The sequence below is a fragment of the Balaenoptera ricei genome, chromosome 13 (assembly GCF_028023285.1).
Source record: "Balaenoptera ricei isolate mBalRic1 chromosome 13, mBalRic1.hap2, whole genome shotgun sequence".
Classification (NCBI taxonomy): Eukaryota; Metazoa; Chordata; class Mammalia; order Artiodactyla; family Balaenopteridae; genus Balaenoptera; species Balaenoptera ricei.
Window position 1 is genome coordinate 63,135,590 of NC_082651.1, and position 20,894 is coordinate 63,156,483.

Below are 20,894 nucleotides of genomic sequence, written 5' to 3' on the forward strand. Positions count from 1 at the left end.
CCTAAACTTCCCAATTACTGAACCATTAAGTCCCCTTTCCTCTTGACTAATTTCCTTCTACCTGAGGGTCTTCACTGACACACAGCTGAATCCTGTCCTGTGGTCACGCACTGCTGAGAGTTCCGTTCATATGAGTTCAGCCAAAGGTAACAGACACCTGCTTCGTGCCGGGCACTGGGGACACTGGGCCCGTGAAGACACGGTTTTTGCCCTGGAGGAACTCACAGTTTCATGGAGGAGACAGATGTGTCAGCAAATGGTAAGTGGTCAGATAAGCATTAGCTAACATGAAGAACTCAGAAGCCTAGCACTCACCCTAGCTTAGGGCTTCAAATAAGGCTTCTTGGAAATGACCCCTGAACTGAGTCTTGAAGAATCACCCAGGTGGAAAGCGGGGAGGGTGGGTGTTTGGGCAGAGGCATGAGCAAAGACCTGGCAGGGTGAAACCTCATGATGTGTGCAGAGGAACACAAATCCTTTTTCTAGAGGAATCCAGTAAAACTTTCTGTGTTGATGGAAATGTTCTATCTCTATGTTGTCCATTTCATAGCCTCCAGTGATTAAACACTTGAAATGTGGCTAGTGCAACTAAGAAGCTAAATTTTTAATTTGATTTCATTTTAATTAAAATTTAAAGAGCTGCATGAAGCTGGTGACTACCATCTTGGACAGCTCAGTGGCTCTAGGCAGTTAAGTGCAAGGCAGAAGTGGTAGGAGACAAGGCAGGCCAGGAGAGCACAGGGAAGAGCCATGGATGCCATTTGAAGGGTACTGACTTTAACCTGTAGGTGAAGGGAAGCCTTTGGAGGGTTGCAAACTGAAAAGTGACATGGGTCATCTCACTAGACCAGGGGCTGGGACGGAGCAGAGGAAGACTGGAGCTAGAAGGACATTGCTGTAGCTCAAGGGAGGAGTTATGAGAGTCTGAAGCATGGCAAATACAGAAGGGCTGGTGGGGAGGGGACTGATTCCAGAGGCTTTAAGAGGATAGATCAGCAGGACCAAGTGGTCTCTTGGTTTTGGAGGGTGGAGTTGCTTCTCTTTCTTGGAAAGGTTTACAAGAAAGATGGATTCTTGGGTGGGGGAGCTTGGACAGGGTGCTGCTCCCAGGCAGAGGGACGGGAGGTTGGGAGAGGATCCTGCAGCAGCTGCCGGATTCCAAGGCCCCACTTCCTTGCAAGGCAGCCTCTGTCAAGGTTAAAGATGCAGGGGGAAGAGATACCTTGGTTGGCTGTTGTTTCTTAGTAAATTGAAGGATCAGGGCAGCCTTGAAAACTACTGAGTCAGATTGTAAATACTGATACCAACTTCCACAGTACCAAGTGCAGGAGTGGGAAGGCTCCCAAAAAGACAGAGAGGCAGTTTAAAGCCTTTGTAATTCAGAAAACACCTGAATTATTTAGTAAAGTCAAAGTATCATTGAGAGTTAGAGACTGCCCTCTCACTGGGCCTCCCTGGGTAGAGTGGGTGGAGGGCAGGCTTCCCTTAGCTTCAGGGTGGGAATGGGGGTCCCCAAGTTTAGGTCTTTTTAAATATAAAGTAATCAAAGAGATTATCCTCTCTCTGAGATGGGCGGCCAAGATTCCCTCCATCCCTGGTTTCTTATAATTCACTCATTTACTTATCATATATTTATCGAATAACTACTATGTGTCAAACCCTCTGATAGAAGCTGGGACTATTGGGACAAAGGGCACAGCCCTTGCCTTGAAGGAGTTTCGTGGGATGATTATAATACAGTGAATAATATTCATTGAGATGCACTGTGTATCAGGCACTCTGCTGGATGTATTTTATGTGGACTTAATTTTTCCAAAACCCTATGAGGCAGGAACTGTCATGATCCCCAATTTATAGATGAGGAAACTGAGGCACAGAGACCTAAAGGAACTTACCCAAGTATCTAGGACCCACTCATTTAAAACACTTCACCTTAAATAGTGGAATAGGCAAACTTTAAGATATATAAATATATATTTATATTTATTTTTATTGAAGCATAAGTGACTTGCAAAATTATATTAGTTTCAGGTATACAACATAGTGATTTGATATCTTTATACATTACAAAATGATCACCACTGGAATAAGCAAACTTCTGTTGAGAGACTGAATATACAAATGGAAAATGGACAGACCCTGTATAAAAATAGGACCCAGACCCATAATCTACAGCATTCTGTCCAGGAAACCAATCCATTATCTACAGTAACCAGCCCTGGAAGCCAGCTTGCTATCTTTAAGCCTTGCAGGACGTCAGACCATCATCTGTCATAGCCATCAGCTCAGGAAGCCAAAAAATAATCCTGGCAACAACTGGCCCCAGACAGCTAGGATTTGATTAATAACTGACAGTTTCCCTAATTTTTGTCCCTGCTTCCAACTTAGGACCAAGCAGAGGAAGCCAATATGGGCCTCTAAGTAGTAACATAGGTCCCCCAGCTTCTAGACCCTCATCTTCAGCTTCCCCAGGCCAGCAGCCTCCAGTCAGGACACACCCAAAGCCTGTACCTTTTCCGCCATAAACTTTTCCCATCCTGCCTTTATGTCTCTGCCAACCACAGGTGATAGTGGCGAACTCTTGTTTATTTCCACACTGTAAAGGGCCAGATAGAAAATGTTTTTGGCTCTTTGCGCCATACAGTCTATCACCAACTACTCAGTCCTGCTGTTAAAAGTGTGAAGCAGGGCTTCCCTGGTGGCGCAGTGGTTGGGAGTCTGCCTGCCAGTGCAGGGGACACGGGTTCGAGCCCTGGTCTGGGAAGATCCCACATGCCGCGGAGCGGCTAGGCCCATGAGCCACAATTACTGAGCCTGCGCGTCTGGAGCCTGTGCTCCGCAACAAGAGAAGCCGTGATAGTGAGAGGCCCGCGCATCGCGATGAAGAGTGGCCCCCACTTGCCGCACCTGGAGAAAGCCCTCGCACAGAAACGAAGACCCAGCACAGCCATATATAAATAAATAAATAAAAATAAATAATTAAAAAAAAAAAGTGTAAAGCAGCCACGGACAATATGAATGGGCATAGCTGTGTTCCACTAAGACCTTATCCATAGGAACAACTTGTGAGCAGGACTCCAGTTTTGCCAGGGGGCTGATTCCGGAGACTTTAAGAGGATAGATCAGCAGGACCAAGTGGTCTCTTGGTTTTGGAGGGTGGAGTTGCATCTCTTCCTTGGAAAGGTTTACAAGAAATATGGATTCTTGGGTGGTGGAGCTTGGACAGGGTGCTGCTCCCAGGCCTCTGTTTGCTAAACTTGGTTTTACGCTATGCTGCTCCTTTACTAAGAGTGTCACTACAAACTCCAAGCTTCCAGAAAAAGTACTGACACTTCTCTTTTGTGGACGAGGGTTTCCTTTCTGAAGAACTTTCCTATGGAAATTATGTTCCGGGACCCAATTTTCGATGCATGGAGAGAGGTGTCTTTTCACACCAACAAGCAGTTCTTGAGACACCACCTGCATGTCCTACAATTCAACTTCAATTCTGACACTATCTACCTGGAGACGGCATCAGATCCCACAGGCCCACAAGACTGCCCCCCCAACTCCCCACCCCCATCCCCAGATTATCACCAGTGTTTCTGACCGACTGGCTATAGATTGGAGGTTCCAAAGACCACCTCCTTGGACTTCGGACAGCAGTTGTTACCTGTACATCTGACTGACTGGCTATAAATCAGAGGTTCCACGACCCTCTCCTTGGGTTTAATAATTTGCTAGAGAGGCTTACAGAACTCAGAGAAGCATTTTACTTACTAGATTACTGGTTTATTATGAAAGAATACAACTCAGGAACAGACAGATGGAAGAGATGCATAACGCAAGGTACAGGGAAAAGATGTGGAGCTTCCGTGCCCTCTCCAGGTGCATCTCTCTTCTCCAGTCTGCATGGGTTCACCAACCCAGAAGTGATCCAAATACTATACAGTTGGGATTTTTATGGAGGTTTCATCACTTCCGAATGATCCACCAATAACTCCATTTTCAGCCCTTCTCCCTTCTCAAGAGAATGGGAGGCAGGGCTGAAAATTCCAAGCTTCTAATCATGGTTTGGTCCTTCCATCCAGGAGCCATGTAGGAGTGCACCCAGCAGGGTCTCCTCATTAGAACACAAGTCACTGCTATCACCCAGGAAATTACAAGAGTTTCAGGAGCTCTGTGTCAAAAATGGGGAACAGAGACCAACTTATATTTTCTATTATCTCATACCATATGTTAGTTAATTTGGACCTGCCAGATTACAAGCTCTTTGAAGTTAAAGACTATGTTTTATTCATTTTTCTGTTCCCTACAGGGCTTACCTAGCACCAGGCAGCGCATGTAGTAGATTCTCAACAGATGCTTGTGGAAATGAGTTGAGTTGAATTAAATCATCACAATGATTTGGTAATACTGGGAGCTTAGAGATTGTTATTCCCATTGTACAGAAGATAAAACGGAGGCTCAGAGAGTTAAGTGACTGTGTTTATCTAGAGGTTTTTGCAGAGCAAGAATTTAGATCCTGTTTTTGAGCCCCTCTGCCTCTTGGGCAGGACAGACCCCTCCCCTCCTGAGCTCATTCAAGAGCCCCACGGATGGACTTCCCTGGTGGTGCAGTGGTTAAGAATCCGCTTGCCAATGCAGGGGACACAGGTTCGAGCCCTGGTCCAGGAAGATCCCACATGCCACGGAGCAACTAGGTCCGTGCGCCACAACTACTGAGCCTGTGCCACAACTACTGAAGCCTTCATGCCTAGAGCTCGTGCTCCACAACAGGAGAAGCCACCGCAATGAGAAGCCCATGCACTGCAACGAAGAGTAGCCCCTGCTTGCTGCAACTAGAGAAAGCCCGCACACAGCAACGAAGACCCAACACAGCCAAAAATAAATAAATAAATAAATAAATAAATAAATAAACAAACCTAAAAAAAAAAAAAAAAAGAAGAAGAGCCCCACGGAAGCAAGCTGCCGCTGATTTTCCTTTGTCTATTTGAATTCTGTGATTTTATAATCTTCTAAACATTGAACATACCTTCCCCCGACCCCTCCCATTGCTCTGAAGTGAAACCTTGGGGGAATGAGTCATTCTGTAAAAGCCAAGATGTCTAGGTGATGGAGTCTATCCCTTTAACCCTCAGAGAGTTTTAAAAGGTTTATATAGAAATCTTCCTGACATGCACTGCTCTTGTCTGTCTTCTCCATCGCAGAACCCCAACAAGAATTTATCTCTTTGTGCTAAAACAAGGGCCTTGATTACAGACACCAGTGGCTGAGCTGTGGGATAACTCCAGATGCCCTCATGACATCAAGACATATGAAGTGGCAAATGACCTGCACTTCTTTGAGGATATATATATATATACAGATGTTTCTGCCTTCCCCTCAACCAGCTCTGGGGGGCTGAGTGGGTCTCTACAAAGGGAAATGGGCTCTAAGTGAGGATCAAAAAAATGTATGAGCTTTAATGACATCTATGGTGACACTTCAGAGTCATTTAAAAAAATGTTCGTTTCTTAGCTGTGCTCTGGGCAGGTGAGGTTGCCAGGTAGCTGAGTAATGAAGAGGTGTCTGTACAGAGGTAAGCGGTGGATCCCATTTCCAGAAGCCAGCCCTCTGAAGTGCAGTTGTTTGGAGCTGGGGAGGTGCTTGAAAGGTCGGCAGCGCAGTGACTACTGAGGGACCCTGGGCGGTCAAGTCCTAAAAGTCCATCATTAGGGCTTCATTCTTATGTTGAGCTTTCCCTCTGTCCTTCAGACACTAACAAGTAATTCATTCATATTCTCATTTCTCTCCCTGTCCCCCCCCCGCCCTCTCTCTCTCCATTTCTCAATCTCTCTTTCTCTCTTATTCTCAAAATTCTAAAGGTAAAATAACACAAAATCATGAAGGAACAAAGGGTGTACAGTAAAAAGTAAGCCCTCCTCCCATCCCTAAGCTGCAGAACTGTTCCAGGAGTGACTTGTGTCCAGTTTCTAGATGTACATGTGCTTTTATTTTTACACAAATGATAAAACATCATACGCACTGTTCGGTATCTTATTTTCATTTTCACTTTAAACAATACATATTTGAAACCAGTTCATATTGACACTGAAAGAACTTTCTTTTTCTTGTAATGGATGCAATGGTATTTCATTACATGGAAGTACTCTTGTTCATTTAACCAGCCTCCTGGTGACCTTATTCCTCCTACAGTTGCAAATGGCATTACAAATGGCATTAAAACAAATAGCCTGTGTGTGTCCAGGCACACCAGTAAGAATAAATTCTTAGAAGTGAAATTGCTGGCTAAAGGGTATGAGAACTTTAATGTTGGATAGATATTTACGCTCTCCATTTAAAAATACAGTGTGTGGGCTTCCCTGGTGGTGCAGTGGTTGAGAATCTGCCTGCCGATGCAGGGGACACGGGTTCGAGCCCTGGTCTGGGAAGATCCCACATGCTGCGGAGCAACTAGGCCCGTGAGCCACAACTACTGAGCCTGCGCGTCTGGAGCCTGTGCTCCGCAACAAGAGAGGCCGCGATAGTGAGAGGCCCGCGCACCGCGATGAAGAGTGGCCCCCACTTGCCGCAACTAGAGAAAGCCCTCGCACAGAAACGAAGACCCAACACAGCCATAAATAAATAAATAAATAAATAAATAAATAAATAAATAATAAAATTAAAGTTAAAAAAAAAAAAAAAATACAGTGTGCAGTATGCTGCCGAGGTGGGCAGACAGAGCTCTGTAGGAACACAGCCTCAGGAGAATGTGTCTTCTACTAGGTGGAGACAACTACACAACCCTTCCTTTTCATGACAGTTTGGACTACTATACAATAGGCTTTCAATAAAAGTGTGGAATTCACTGAAATGATGAGTGCCAAAGAAATCCTAAGTGTTTTGTCTGTAGGAGAGGAGCAGACCAGAAATCGTCAGCTCCAGTCCCAGCCTGACCCTGACCTTCTGCCTCTAGCCCTCTTACCTGTTCCACCTGCCCCCCAAGTCTTCAATTTTCTCCATCTGCTCCCCTCCTGCCTTCACTTCCTTCCCCTCCTAGCTTAGCCCCTGGGTATCATTTCAACTGCTTAATGCCTCCAACTCTTATCATTTTCCCCTTCCATGCCACGTGCTCTTAAACACCCCCAAAATTTTACCCTCTCCCTGCCCCTTCCACTAGGTTACCCAGCAATGCTGGAGAAATCCTACCCTTGGGGAGATCAGAAATTTGAGATTGCCAGGCTCAGCTGGGACAATGGCATGGCCTCGCAGTCCTTCCACTTGTTTCTCACCAGTTCTTCCTTCCATTGTCCTCCTTCTCGTGTCTCAGTGTCCACCACGCTGACCACAGCCAGCTGAGCTCTAAGTTTCCCTCTTTCTCCTTAAGGACCCTCTCTGTTATTCCTTTTCTTGTATATCTTCAACTACTTCTCCTTTTTTCTTTTTTTTTTTTTCTAGAAAACTTATTTTATGTTCACTCTTTCTTCACAGTTCACAAACCTGGCATCTAGTAGATGCTCAATAAATCTCTTTATAAAATCAAATTTATTCTGGTATAATTTACAAATGAAATGGGCATTTAAAGTATATAACTCATTGAATTTTGATAAATGCATAATCCCATGTCATGGGATCCCACTACTCCAATCAAGGTAGAGAACTTTATCACCCTGGAAAGTTATTCCCTTCCTCTTTGTGGTCAATCTATGACCACTCTCTCCAGGTAATTACTGATATGATTTCAATCATTGGGCTTAGTTTTGCCTCTTTTAGACTTTCATAGAAATGGAATCGTGCAATATGTCCTCTTTTGTCTCTAACTTCTTTTACTCAACATAATGTTTCTGAGATTTATCCATGTTGTCACTTGAATTAACATTTTGTTCCTTTTTAATGTTGAATAATATTCCATTTTATGGACATGCCACAGTTTTTTTTTTAATCTGTTTATCTGTTGGAGGACAGCTGGTTGTTTCCAGATTTTAGCTCATAGGAATAAAGTAGCTATGAACATTTGGTCACAAATCTGGATAAATAAGGACTTCCTTGGTGGTTCAGTAGTTAAGACTCCGTGATCTCAAAGCAGGGGGCCTGGGTTCAATCCTTGGTCAGGGAACTAGATCCTGTGTGCTGCAACTAAGAGCCCACATGCAACTAAAGATCCCGCATGTTGCAATGAAGATCCCACATGGGGCAATGAAGATCCCACGTGCTGCAACTAAGACCTGGCGCAGCTAAATAAATAAATAAATAAATTTGGATAAATTTCATTTATCTTGGGTAAATCCCTAGGAGTGGAATTGTTGGATCATAGAGTAGGTATATGTTTAACTGTATAAGAAATTTCCAAGCTGTTTTCCAAAGTGGTTATACCATTTTACATTCCCATGAGCACTTATAAGAATTCCAGTTGCTCTACATCTTTGCTAACAAGTGTTACTGTCAGTGTTTTAAGTTTTAGTCACTCTAGTGGTGAAATGATATACATCATTTGGTTTTAATTTGCATTTCTCTGATGATTAATGATGCAACGTAGCTTTTCATGTGCTTATGGCCATTTGTATATCTCTCTTTGTGAAGTGTTTGTTCAAGTTCTTTCACTATTTATTGTTTTTTAATTGATGTGTAAATTTTTATATAATCTGGATACAAATCCTTTGCAGAATATGAGTTACAAACATAGAGTAGGATCTAGACATATCCTAGCCCATGGTTTGCCTTTTCATTTTCTTTTCTTTTTTTGTTTTTTGGCTGTGCTGTGTGGCACGTGAGTCCTAATTCCTCGACCAGCAATTGAACCCGCACTCCCTGCATTGGGAGCTCAGAGTCCCAACCACTGGACCACCAGGGAAGTTCCACCTTTTCATTTTCTTAATGGTGTCTTCTGATGAACAGATGTTTTAAATTTTGATGAAGTCCAATTTATCAATCTTTATGGTTATTGCTTTCTGAGTCCAGTCTAAAACTGCCTAGCTCAAGATCATGAAGAGTTTTTCCTGTGCTTTCTTCTTTCTTTTATAAATTTATTTGTTTATTTATTTATTTATTTATTGGCTGCGTTGGGTCTTTGTTGCTGCGCGCGGGCTTTCTCTAGTTGTGGTGAGCGGGGTTACTCTTCCCTGCAGTGCGCAGGCTTCTTATTGCGGTGGCTTCTCTTGTTGTGGAGCATGGGCTCTAGGGTGCAGGCTTCAGTAGTTGTGGCATGCGGGCTCAGTAGCTGTGGCTCGCGGGCTCTAGAGCGCAGGCTCAGTAGTTGTGGCTCGCGGGCTTAGTTGCTCCACGGCATGTGGGATCTTCCCGGACCAGGGCTCGAACCCGTGTCCCCTGTATTGGCAGGTGGATTCTTAACCACTGCGCCACCAGGGAAGTCCTCCTATGCTTTCTTCTTGAAGCTTTGTATTTTAACCTTTTCTCTTTAGGACCATAAACCAGCTCAAATTAATTTTTGTGTGTGGTGGTAAATTTATTCTCCCCCATATGTTTATCCAGTTGTTTCAGTACAATACGTTGAAAAAGTTTCCTTTCCTTATTGAATTTCTTTGGATCCTTTGTCAAAAATCAATTCCTCCAGTAGAGGAAGCTGGAGGGACTTTGCAGGAAGAGGGAGTTTTCTCCTGGTTCCAGTGCTTCTGTTTTTGTTTGTTTGCTCTTGTTGCATGTCTGCCAACCTCATGTCCAAAGCACACAGTTCCTCGGCAAGCTTGCAGGACTGGTTCCAGCCAAGTAACTCCTCTCTATAGTCTTCCTGATGTAGACAACATGAATCCAGGGCCTGAGGCCGCCCTACCAGCAACTGGCTCCCAGCACCTCAACTCCCTTGTGCACCCACCTACTAGCCTCAGCCCTGTACCCCAGGTGGTTGCTTCCCATGGCCCTCTTGACATGGACACCATACAACCCAGGCCTCACACTGCCCTGCTGCTAAGTTGGCTCCTGATGCCTTGACTCCCTCTGCATCCCCACCCACCAAACTTTGGCCCACCTCTACCCTGGAAGCAAGTGTTTTCTACTTTCCCACCAACTGTAGACCAGCTCTGACCTGGGCAACCCAGAGAACTTTTCTATGCTTGAGTGGGTTGAAATTAGGTCTGGATCTCTATCTTGGGAAGAGATCTCCCTCCTAAGTTGTTTCTTCCTTGGTCCTTCTCCCTCGGCCTTAGGGTATTCTTTAGAGTGCTACCCAACGTTTTTTCCTTTATAGTTACTCTCCTGTTATAGTTAATAATTCTTTACATGAAACATTTTCTGTTCAAATTACTCTGTGCTTTCTGTCTCCTGATTGGACCCTTGGTTTGTACATTTAATAATTCCATCATCTCTGTCACCTCGAGGTTTATTTCTATTGACTGATTTTTCTCTGAATTATGGTTCACATTTTCCTTCTTTGAATGTCTAATAATATTTTGTTGTATGTTGAACAGTGTGTATGAGACACCAGGATGATGAAGCATCTGAAAATTATGTCATATCAAAATTTTAAAGAAGTAGAGATATTTGTTCTGGAGAAGATGCAGGCAGGTTACAATTGGTATCTTTCATACTGAAGGGCAGCTGCTTCAGAGGGTAGAACTAAGGCAAGAAAGGAAAGGACAGCAGCACAGGTGTCAGAAGATATATTAGGAAGAATTCTCCGTGCATCAGAACTTCTGCCTCAACATGTAGTGCTGGTGGTGAAGCAGAGGCTAGGTCACTGCTTATTGGGGATTTGTGCATATACATGGTCAGAGGAAGGGTTCCAATGCATCTCTGTAGAGCTTTTTGGGAAAAGCACATGTTTTGAAGTCATATTTGAGTGGGGTACTCAGTTTTACCACCCACCAGCAAATTACTTATCTGTGCCTCAGTTTCCTCATCTGTTAAAAAAAAAAAAAAGTGCTACCTATCCCTAAGGGCTGTTGTAAGGATTAAAGGGAAAAGCCCTAGCATTCCAGGTCCTTACCTATGACTCTAACTGTAACCCAGCGCACTGATGCTTCTACAAATATCTGCTGCTCTCATTCAGTTGTGGCTTTAGGGGCCTTCAAAAATTCTTTTACTTGATGGGGTTGGTTACCTATTCCATCTCCCTTCCCCTGACTTCTTAAAACTTCATTGCCTGACCGACCTCTTCAACATCATAGAAAAACCCCACAAAATTTCTTCACCTTAAGCTCTCATCCAACCCCTTCAATTTCATAGAAAAATTCTTCTAAAGCTTTGTACTTCCTCTACATCCCACTTCTACACCCCCAAAATGTGCTCTCTGTATATTTCTCTGATTGTATTTACATTCCTTTAACTGTTTAAACTATTTTTAAATTATTAAAGTAATACATGTGTTATAGACTGAATGTATCCCCTCAAAATTCCCATGTAGAAATCCTAACCTCCAGTGTGATGACATTAGGAGGTGGGGTCTTTAGGAGGTAATTATGTCATGAGGGTGGAGCCTTCATGAATGGAATTAGTGCCCTTAATAAAAGAGATCACAGGGGGCTGCCTTCCCCCTTCTGCCATGTGAAGGCACACCGAGAAGACAGTCATTTATGAACCAGGAAGCAGGCTTTCACCAGATGCCAAATCTGCTGGTGCCTTCATCTTGGACTTCCCAGCCTCCAGAATGGTGGGAAATAAATTTCTGTTGTTTATAAGCCATCCAGTCTAGGGTGTTCTCTTATAGCAGCTCAAACAGACTAAGATAATATGTATATAATTAAAATATCCAAGCAATGAAAAAGGGTACAAGTGAGAAGTAATACTTCTCCTCTTCCCTCACCAGCCTAATGCCATCCCAGAGATAGACATTTAAATTTTCTTATTTTTCCAAGAAATATTGTATGCATAGGCAAGTATGTGCATGTGCATGCGCGCGCGCACACACACACACACACACACACACACACCACATGCATATTTTTTTTGCTTTACATGATGGGACTCTGCTCTACAAACTGTTGTGTCCAATACTTTTTCCACTTCATGGTCCTTGTACATCTCTGCAGATGAGTAAATGAGGTAGTGCCTCATTTTCCAACAGTTGCTTGGTGTTCCTCTATATGGATGTTCCTCCCTAGCTGGACATTTTAGTTTGGTGTGGTTTGTTGTCTTTCACCACTGAGCTAATCTGTATTTCAATAGTCTGTCTGTGTCCGTGTTTTCAACGGAGGAAAGGGCAGGGGCTGCATTTTAGTTTGAGTTTTATATCCAGCACCTGGCCCTGTCCTTGGCATGTTGTAAAAGTCATGAACTGGATTCCATTCCACAGGGTTGCTCCTAGGAAGGCCTGGCCCAAGACCCTTCCCCAAGGGGGTCACCAGCAAAGAAAGCTGGTGACCCCCGACCCTTAATCCTCGCCTCCTCCTCCTTCAGCTGGCAGGTTAATCCCTTCAGAGGCAGCCGAGCCCTCCCTCTCATCTCCTGGATCCTCCGGGGTATGTGGGCTCAGAAGACCCTTCTCCCAGGGGCCACAGCCCTTCTCTGTGACCCTCAGTCGGGTTTCCCCAAGCCCCTCCTTTGGGGAACCACCGCTCACAGCCCTCTCGAGGCATCATGTCCTCTTGAGGCATCATGTCCTCTCAAGAGCCGTGCCCTGCTCCTCCCAGCACTGCTCCCCAGGAGAGAGAGGCAGTTCATTTTCTCCCTGAATTCCAGCCCCTGGCACAGACAAACCCCGGGGAAGCATTTCCTGAAGCTTCCCAGGCCTTTCTCAGCATGAATATTTTACACTTCTGCAGTAAACTAGAGTGTTAGATCAAGAAGGAGTGGTCGGTGCCACACTGCTGCATGCTGGCAAGGAGTCTGGGGTGGGGAGGTGATGGGAGAGGGTGGGGCTTCTCATTTCTTCCAATCCAAGCAGAAATGAGGTCCCTCACCTGAGCACCCAGCCTTCCCCTGCAGTGTGGATGGGTGGCTGCCCCCAGGCCAGCAGTACTCCTGCTCACTGGCCCACCCTCAGGTGCTCCAAAAGATCACCCTGGACGTCTGCTTTGTCATTTTAGTCCATGCCTCTGCTTCTGTCCCACTGGTTGAATGCGAGGGCCGCACCTCTGAGACCTCCACATCCAGCCGTCACGCTTTACAGAAGGGGAAACGAGACCAGGGAGATAGAGGGACGGCTCAAGGTCATCCTGCACAGTGGGTGGGAATACATCTAGGGGTCCTGACTCACAGCAGGGGGCTTCATCCTATCCACTCATTTCAGCCAGAGAAGATCTGTCAACCTGCCGCTGCTGTTGGCTTACTTTCCCTTCCCTGAGCCCAGGATAACGCGCGTGGCTAAAACTTACACAAAGTGTCCTGTACTCCTGGTCCTGTTTGAAGTGCTTTACATACATTCATTTTTAAAAATAACTTAACACCCTATGAAGTATACTTTCTATTTTATAGGTGAAGAAACTGAGGACCAGAGAGGTTAAGTATTATACCCAAGATCACACTGTGACAGAGCTGAGATTCAAGGCCAGGCAACATGTCTCCAAAGTCCATGCTCTTACCTTCTGCACCATCCTTCCCCTCAGAATAACAAACTATGTTAGGCTCTGTTCTAAGAGTTTATGTGCACAGGCTCGGGGGCTGCCATGGGAGACAGGCTGTGGTTGATGCCGAGGGTGAGAGGTGGAGACACCCCACACAATTGTTTTCCAACCAGGCCCAGACATGCCTGTCCTTGAAAGGTAAAAACTTCAGTGGGAGCCTTCCTCCCTAAAGATGCAAACAGTACAGCACTCTGAACAGACACTAAAAACAGCTCTCATCTCAAAGAACCCAGCTCTTGTGTCACAGTAGTAGAAGTTAGATGCTGGTGTAACAGCATTTGATGCAAGAAGACTTCCAGCCAGACAGTGATCTCTTTCGACCCGTTACTTTGCATTTGCGATCAGATTGGATCATCTCCCATCCTGAGGCTCCCCAAGACTTTGAAGAGTTTTTCCAATGACCCTTAACAGAAAGATACCATCTCCTGAGAAATGCAGTATTTATATACAGTGCATTGGATCTCTAGAAAACACCAGAATTATCAGTGAAGAATATATTAAATGTCTCGAGGGCTACTGTAAAGCATTTTTCTACGGCTTGACAGTAAAGCTCCTAGAACCAGTTCCTATCTCTGCAATGAGGTGTTCCTTTAGAGTCAATAAGAACACACAAAACCTACAAGTCATGCAGGACACATCCTGAAGTTCTTAAAAGAGAAGGGACCTGAAGATGCCTTCTGTGCTGTGGAGGTAACAATGATTGATCTTTACCCAAGAGACTCCTGGAATTTTGTCTTTGGACAGGCTGCTTTTTTTTCTTTTAAATGTATTTATTTTATTTTATTTTTGGCTGTGCTGGGTCTTTGTTGCTGCGCACGGGCTTTCTCTAGTTGTGCCCAGCGGGGGCTACTCTTCGTTGCAGTGCGTGGGTTTCTCATTGCGGTGGCTTCTCTTGTTGTGAAGCATGGGCTCTAGGCACGCAGGCTTCAGTAGTTGTGGTGTGTGGGCTCAGTAGTTGTGGCTCGCGGGCCTAGCTGCTTCGCAGCATGTGGGATCTTCCCAGACCAGGGCTCGAACTCGTGTCTCCTGCCTTGGCAGGCGGATTCTTAACCACTGCGCCACCAGGGAAGCCCCTGGACAGGCCTCTTTGACAGATGGTGTGGGGATATTCAGCTTTGCCAGGTATGGCAGTGATTTTATATCTCACTCTGTGAAGGCAAAGTGAAGAAGTGCTGCAGAAAATATCTTCTAAGTGACTTTTCGGTTTTTGATAACTATTACACTTCTGAAGTGGCATTTTGTTGCTTCAGTCCTATAAGACTTTAACCCATGAGACTGGACACATATTTGGACTTTGACCTGCCTAATGCAAGGCTCCAACCACTTGGAAGAAGCTGGCCAGAGCCTCCTCAAACTTTGCCCTATCTGTTTATGCAAGTTGCAGAGTGCTATTTGCTTCAATAATACAGAAAGATACAAAGTGGATTGATGATCAATCTGCTGACACACCTGGAATTACTCTGAAACTTAGTCATGAGGATAATGGGAATTTGCTGGGAATTCCCTGGTGGTCCAGTGGTTAGGACTCAGCGCTTTCACAGCTGAGGGCCCAGGGTTCAGTCCCGGTCGGGGAACTAAGATCCTCCAAGCCGAGCAGTGCAGCCAAAAAAAAAAAATGTGAATTTGTCAAAACCAGTGGAAGCCTTTAAAGAATGGAAAGAGTGTTCTTGTGATAAGTTATAATGGAAAAGAATCTGAAAAAGAATACACACACACACACACACACACACACACACATAACTGAATACTTTGCTGTATACTTCATAAAAAAAGAAAAAAAAATAATGGAAAAAGTGAATAATAAAATGCCTTGCTGTTCTCCCAAAATAAGAACCTTCAATTAGGACTACTTAAAATAAATACTTGCACATTAAAAAAAGAGTTTATGTGCTATATTCCATTTAATCCTCATCACAGCTCTGTGAAGAAGAAAATACTCTTATTGAACACATTTTATAAGCCTCTCTGAGGCTTTGAGAGGCTGGGTAAACTGATGAAGGTCACTTAACTGGTGGAGTCAGCAATGAAGGGGACCAGAATACGTCACCCAAAACATGCCACTTTGGCATAAGGATCATTTTGTGCTGAAGGCAATTACAAAGCAGCAGATGCAGAAAAAAAGCTATCTGCCCTCCCCTACCTGGCTAAAAGCAGGGTATTAATTTTCATTTGTAAAGTTGTCTCCCTCTTCCATGCCAGGAAGAGGAGGACAAATATTGGACTCAATCACCAGAGACAACTCTAGACTCAGGCCAGACATGGCATCAAGAGGAATCTACGAAACCAAACCTTACTAAATAAAATACACTCATCTTCTGTTAGTTTCCTCTGATATATTTACCTTCCCACAGTTTGCCACCCCGAAAAGCCTAAACTCCTTTTCTTTTGTCTTATCCCTTCTCTACAGATTTGTTATTCTTTGCTAAGATGCCAAATAAGCTCCAAGTTCTTTTTTGTTTTTTCCTTTCTTTTTGGTCCTGCCATGTAGCTGTAGGATCTTAGTTCCCTGACCAGGGATTGAACCCAGGCCCTAGCAGTGAAAGCGCTGAGTCCTAACCACTGGACCACCAGGGAATTCCAAGTTCTAACCAAGTTCTAACCATCCTTTTGAGTTACTCATCACTGAGTTTCTCCCATGTATATTCACGCTGCATGCATTACTAAACTCTGTTTTTCTCTTGTTAAATTGTCTTTTGTCAGTTTGATTTCCAGGGCTTTAGCTACAGAAGCTAGGAGGGTAGAGAAAAAGTTATTTTCCTCCCCTACAGGACTTAACCCAGATCCTCCCTTATACTTTAAATCATCTCTTGATTACTTATAATACCTAATACAATATAAATGTTATGTGAATAGTTGCTGGCACACAGCAAATTCAAGTTTTGCTTTTTGGAGCTTTCTGGAATTTTTTTTCCTTGAATATTTTTGGTCCCCAGTTGGTTGACTCCATGGATGTGGAACCCACAAATACTGAGGACCCACTGTACGTAATAGGCCCTTTTCCCTTCTCTTGAGCAAAGGAAATAATAATGATAATATAACAAGGAAACTGAAGGTCAATCTATGGTCATTGAGAATGATTGTCAGGTCATTTCCTTTGCCATCATGGGAAACCACCAAGGGGGGTGGGGACCACCAACCTGTTTCTGTGAATATTGATGGTTTTGTGGTTTCTGGACATATTGAGGCCTTGGCAGCCGGCACAGCTGTATCTCAGGTGAGAGGAAGCAGAAGGGAGGTGAATTGCTACAGAAAATGGAATAATCATGGACTAATAATGTCTGAGTGATTATGCTAGTTGCACCCCACTTGTCTTACGCTTTCAACATCAGCAGATCTGTCCACAGCTCCACTTTTCCAAGCAGTGGAACATGTCTCAGGCCTGAGACAGTCACCTGCCAGATCCTGTGAGGATCCTGCCCAAATCCTGCCAGAGTTCAATGTCTGAGCTCTTTGCGCCCAGGAGTGCTTCAGAGAGGTTGAGATTCTCTGAAGGAGGAGTATTGCTAAAACTAGACTATGATTATCGAATCATAATTTCCTTTCTACTTTTACCTAAAATTATACATGGGTCCTACTAGGGGAGAAAATGGGCTACAAAAGGCAGTCAAAAACACGTGCACAGTAACCAATCTTTTAAAGGCACGTATATTTTAAAAAGGTAATTCCTGCAAAAATACTAATTATTTGGAACATTTCACTGCAGAGCAGCTGGGGTTTGCTAGAATAACTTACAAGTCCAAAGGAAGCAACAATGAATGGAGCTACCAAAACAGCACGGATGTTCCCTGCTCCAAATCTCAAAGCAGGGGCTGTTCCCAGCCGCTCAGAACTCATTTCCTGGCTCATTTTGGAAGCGGCCAGCATTCCAGAACCTACAGGTGAATCACCCCTGATGACATTAGGGGGGTATGGGTAGGATTTGGCAAGAGGACAGAAGCTGGAGTCCAAAAGAGGTTCCAAAGAGGAATTAGCACCTTTACTAAACCAGGAAAACGGAAGGGAGGAAGCCAGGAAAATGAACAGGAAAGGGACCTAGATGCCCTAAGGAATTCTTAGTGCTGCTCTGGGGTGCAGCCTCCCACCCACCTCTCCAGCTTCCTCTCCCACTACTGAGTTTTAAGCTCCAACGACTAGCCGATTTGTAATTCCATCCCACGCCAAGCTGCGCCTTGCTTCTCTGTGTTTGCTCAAGCTGTTGCCACCGCCTGGAATGCCTTCTTTCTCCCACATCTCTTCAGCTGGCTGATTCCCACCTACCCCACAAGACCCAGCGCAGGCTGTCCTTCCTCCAGGAAACCTTCCCACCCCCGAGCCCATGCTTTGTTTCTCTGCCCTATTACCCAAGCGCAGATCACTCACTAAATTATCCACTTTGGATTACAGTTGTCTGTGGATGGATGGGTCATATCCCATGGAAAGATGTGCTCAAGCAGACCCGAGTGTCCTCATCTTTGTATCCCAGTACCTGGCACATATTAGGCACTCAATATAAGCTGGGTGAATTAATGCTGATAGAGAAGGAATAATGTAGACAAAGACATGGTGGCAGGAACTATCAATACTTCTCCTGGATGAAATGCAGCAAGGTTAGAAGTCACAATTCTGGACCAGGGTGAGAGGGTCAGGCCTGGTGCACCTGCTGTGGTTACTTTCCTAAACAAAAGCTACAAGGTCACCAAATAACAATAACAATATAATAAAAGCCCCTTTATCTTCCTACATCCTCAAGCAGATAGAGCTGGAATGGACTTTTGTGTTGATCTCACTCAGGCTGTGTCATTCAGAAAGTGAGGAAGGGAGGGTCCGGGGAGGTTAAGGGAGTTGCCCTGGTCCCACAGGAAGTCAGTGATGTCAGGGAGGAAATATTCTCCTCTTCCTCTACCCATCGTAGTAGGTTCATTGGCTGTGGCCTTGTAAATTAGACTGACAAAAGATAGATTCACAAGAGGAAATGAGCAGTTTATTAACACATCACTCGAGAGAAACCTCAGTGATGAGTGACTCAAAGTGGTGGTTAGAACTGGGCTTATGTTGCATCTTAACCAAAGAATAATAAATTTACAGAGGAGTGACAAGACAGAGAAAAAAAGACTTTTTGAATTTCTAGGCATGGCAAATTTGGGGAAGGTAAATATATGTGGGAGCTAATAGAAGATAAGGACTAGTTAGTAAAATGTATTATGTCAGTTCCTCTGGTGCCATCTCTGGGATGATAAAGGTCTAGAGTCATCCCCCGTGATTAACTTCCATTCTTCCTAGCAGAGGAGGGAGGAGGACATCTCTACAAATTTATGTCCCGGTTTTAGGCAAATAGTGGGAGGGCAGAGTTTTTCTTGTATCTGCTTCTTCTCAATTGCCTTGAGCTCAAACAATCTTTATGCCAAAGTAGCATATTTTGGGGTGGCATACTCTGCTACCCATCAGTGGCAACACTGGGACTAAATTGCAAGTCTCCTAATTGTGCAGTCCTGTACGGTGGCCCTGCTTCATTGATTTCAGGGAGCATGAATAGAGTAACTACTACCTGGGGACAAGAGACATCTATCCCATGAATGAGCACCAGAAGAAAGGAGCTGCAATTCAACAGCCAACTCCTGTCAAGAGAGGTGGGAGTGATGACAGCCTAGGGAGTTGCCGCCTCTCTGGAATTGTGTGGGAAGGCAAATGACAGAGTAGGTCAGCACTGTCCAGTAGAAATGTGATACAAGTCACAGGTATATTTTTAAATTTTCTGGTAGACACTTTTTAAAAAGTAAAAAGAAACAAGGGAATTTATTCTTAATAACATTTTAAACTCAATATATCTAAAATATTTCAACATGTGATCAATATAAAAAAATTGATGAGATATTTAACATGCTTTTTTTCCTAAGTCTTTAAAATCTGATGTGTATTTTACATGTAGGGCACAACTCATTTTGGACTAGTTGCATTTCAAGTGCTCAGTAGACACGTGGTGAGTGGCTGAAATATCGGACAGCGTAAAAATAGTGGTAGGCTATTCGCTGTCCTATCCAGTAATATCAGTACCACTGGCCTGATGTAGTGTCTGAAATCCCACTGTGAGCCCCTCTTATGGATGGAAGCATTATCTTCAGAAGGCCCCAGGTACCTGCACCTGTGCCATCTGAGAAGGATAAAATATTGATCCAGGAGACTACACCATTAGCTCCACCCACTTGGATCCATAAAATCTTGAAGGCAGAGGAAGGGCTGCTATGACTTTTTACTCCCTAGCCTCAGTTATCTAGGAAGGACAAGATCCTTAAATGAAATGCTTTACTTTTAAATTCCCTAAGCCCAATTGGTTGCTTTGAAAGCTCCATGCTTCTGGTTCAGTAAAAAATTTCCCCTGCCCTCTTAAGGATCTCCATTAAGCAGTCTTGGACTTTTAGCCTGGACCTCTGCAGAATTACAATGCCCCAAATCCCACCTTCCTTTCTGGACCCTTTTCCCCACTAACTCCCCAAATCTTATCCCATCCCCAGCCTCTGGGATCCCATTTCTCTAGAATTTTGCCAGTAAATCCCTTAAACTGGGGTCCAAACCAGTATGAGCTGAGAAGGATAACGTCAGGCTGGAGATTTGAGTTCAAGATGAAGACTAGAAAGCAGCTTCTTGAAAACACTCAGCTGTTAAAAGCAGAGCTCATTTCCTCATTACTATCTCTCTATCCCAAGAAGCAGGTTATCAAAGTTATGAGAAGGTGGGATACAGTACAGTTATTTTCATGTTGAATGAGTGGAAAATGCCTCTTGTAAACAGTTTAATTTTTCCTGAATTACCAATTATGTTAAAAAAAAAATTACCCAGAGCCAACAGTTCCAAAGTTTGGAGGTGGGCCAGTAGAATTTTAAAATATATAAAACCTTTAGGTGACCAAAGCTGTGTTAAGAAAAATGTTCCAAAACTTGGAAATAGGAAAAAGGGATTATTACTATCTTTCCTTTTAGGGTTATGCTGGGCTAATGTAGGATAAAAATCAGTTTTGTATCTAAGTTAGCAAACTTTTATAAATATTCTTTCTTTTTTGCCACTGTAAAGACCTCACTCTCTCCAATTCTCTTGGACTAGCTTTACTACCTTGTTGGTTGCCTCATAAAGAGTTAATTTTTGACATGTGCTCATTTTTTTTATTTGCATGAGACTCATGTTTTTAACTTTTTGAAAATTATACTTTTGGGACTTCCCTGGTGGTTCAGTGTTTAAGAATCTGCCTGCCAATGCAGGGGACACGGGTTCGATCCCTGGTCTGGGAAGATCCCACATGCCGCGGAGCAACTAAGCCTGTGAGCCACAACTACTGAGCCTGTACTTTAGAGCCCGTGAGCCACAACTACTGAGCCTGAGCGCCACAACTACTGAAGCCCGCGCACCTAGAGCCTGTGCTCCGCAACAAGAGAAGCCACTGCAGTGAGA

General features: G+C 44.2%; 1 pseudogene; it reads left to right on the plus strand.

Annotated features, from left to right (window-relative positions):
• Nucleotides 1–13,647: 13,647 nt before the first annotated feature.
• On the plus strand, nucleotides 13,648–15,305 carry LOC132376909 (archaemetzincin-2-like; annotated as a pseudogene).
• Nucleotides 15,306–20,894: the final 5,589 nt, after the last annotated feature.